This window comes from Macrotis lagotis, chromosome 2 (genome assembly GCF_037893015.1).
Source record: "Macrotis lagotis isolate mMagLag1 chromosome 2, bilby.v1.9.chrom.fasta, whole genome shotgun sequence".
NCBI lineage: Eukaryota > Metazoa > Chordata > Mammalia > Peramelemorphia > Peramelidae > Macrotis > Macrotis lagotis.
The window spans coordinates 305,277,828-305,280,420 of record NC_133659.1 but is presented as its reverse complement, the minus strand read 5'-3'; positions in this window follow the sequence as shown (position 1 = coordinate 305,280,420).

Genomic DNA, 2,593 nt, shown 5'->3' with positions numbered 1-2,593 from the left:
TCAGAGTCACAATTTGAATTCAGGTTCTCCTTAGTGTGTGGCTAACAGCTGTTCTACTATAGCACTACTGCCTCCTAAATCAGTGCTAAGAGGAAAGAGGCACATTAAATTGGGTCTTGGTTGCAGTTATTAGGAACAGTATTTTAGGGAGGAATAGGAAAAAAAGTATGAAGATACATGAGAAAAAATTCTTATTTGACTAAGGGGAGGGACTGACTTTTTAAGCATAGTAAGGGCACACATTTTCATCCTGAAGAAGGGTTGTTTTTCTCTTTTTGAATCACAGATAGTGATTCACAGATAGTGATAGCCCTAGTGGCAGGAGACCTGAGTTTAAATCTGGCTACAGATATTAGCTGTGTGATCTTGGGCAAGTCATTTATGCCCAATTGCTTCCAACACCCCCCCCTCCCCCAAGAATCAGAGATTCTTAACTAGGAGACAATTAACTCTGCCTTCTTCCCTTCCATCATAGAGATAATTTGAAAAGTTGGGGGAAATTTTTGTATAATTTAGACCAACTATCTTGGAGAATAATGAACCATGGAGGAGGCATGATCAACTAATAACCCAAGAAGGAAGTGTTTCTAAGACTTGTATGGGCTTACCAGAGCCTTACACTAATTTTTTTTTTTAGATTTTTCAAGGCAATGGGTTTAAGTGGCTTGCCCAAGGCCACACGGCTAGGTAATTATTAAATGTCTGAGGCCAGATTTAAATTCAGGTATTCCTGACTCTAAGGCTGGTGCTCTATTCACTGCGCCACCTAGCCACCCAAACATTAAATTTTGAGTGCAAACATTTATACCTGGGAAATCAGAGAAAGTTATGAATCAGGGTTTGATTTATTGTTTGTTGGTTGTCCAGGCTTAAGAAAGTGATAGAGAGGAAAAAGTCAAGAATGCAGATTAAACCTTTTTTGGGAGAGCCAGTTGTTAAACATTGACCAATACACCCTTGTCCTACAGCCACCTGAAAAGATCATTTGGGTAGTATAATAGAAAGAAGGGTGGATTTGGAGTACCAAAATGGCAGTCTGAAAGCTGAGTATCATCTACTATCATGAGAAAAATCTGTAAGGAAGAGAAACTGAGAGACAAAATTCCAAATCTGATCACTTATTAGCAAGGATGGCAGTTGCTATCAAATGAGATCCCAAGAATTCTCAGGAGCCAGGGATGCGTTAGAGAAGAGAGAATAGTCTTTTATATGGTTAGTTGCATAAGCTTCAGTGAGACTAAACTAGGATTGTGATTGGTTTAGAACAGAGGTAAGAGTGGACTTACATTTGGCATATTTTGCTGATTTGCTTGGGGTTTCCAAAGTCCATGACAAGGACTTATTAACATCTGGAAAATTTGTAAAATCCTGTATCAATGACACCTCTTACCAGAATAGTTCAGTACTAGATTTATCAACAGGCAGAATATATTCTGACCACCTATATTCATCCTCTCTCCTCCTACAAGTCTGTAGTCTGGAGAAATGGGAAAGTTAAACTCTTATAAAGAAGTCAAGAGGAAGCTAGAAGGCTCAGCGTACAGAAGTAAGACCTGAGTTCAAAGCCAGTCTCAGAAATTTATTAGCTGTGTGACATTGGGCAAGTCACTTAATCCCAATAGCCTCAAAAAAAAGTCATTTTATAGTCAAGCAGTCTTTTTAAAATCAAACTAATTATTAAGTCCTGATTCCACCGATTAGATACAGTTCTCAACCAATAAATAATATAGATTAAATTATGGTATCAAGTTTCACTTTTGCGTTATCTGCATGACCTTGAATGAATTCACTTAATTTCTCTAGGCTTCAGTTTCTTCATCTGTAAAATGAAAAGGATGGACTGCCTAACTTTTTTTAGCTCTAAATCTCCAAATGCTCCTAAGGCTGTTGGATGTAGGTATAAAAAAAAAAGAAATTTTCAAAAGGTAGGAGCTGTCAGCATCCTTTGTAGGAACTTCAGAGGACATGACCAGCTAAACTAAGTTTGATTCAGTTCATCCCATAATGCCTGGTTTGTGGCTGCTATGATCCTTCCTTTACCTTATATATGGATAGACTTGCTTTTTAGGATTTTTATAAATACAGGTTCTTTCTTTGTGAATACAAATGAACTGTACTTGCTTGCTAGAAAAGGTAGAAATTCTTTATACACATTTAAACATAGTCATATTAGTAGTGATAGCTAAGATCCCCTTTCTCCTTATACTAGTAATGGATATACCCCTCCTCTCCCTACTACTTAATTATTTAGGCTATATTTGTATCTAGAATCCAAGGGGAAAGTTATAAACCCCATCAAAGGGCCTTTGTTTCCTCACTTGAGAGGATAGCCAGAGGCTATTCTCCTGGCAATGGCCAAGCAATTTAGAGATAAAGAGAACTCCCTTGGATTCTAGTGCCCAGACCAACTGTTTGTTATTTTACATATCCATGTAGTTTTAATTGCTTCCTGCTATTTTTGCCTTTCGCCCCTTAAACTTACTAAAATATTCTCCCCTAGTCTCCAAACATTACAACTGCATATATTAGCATCCACTGGAGTCCAATTGAAAGCCTTTAAGATGCTGGAGCTCCCAAAAATCACAAATATACT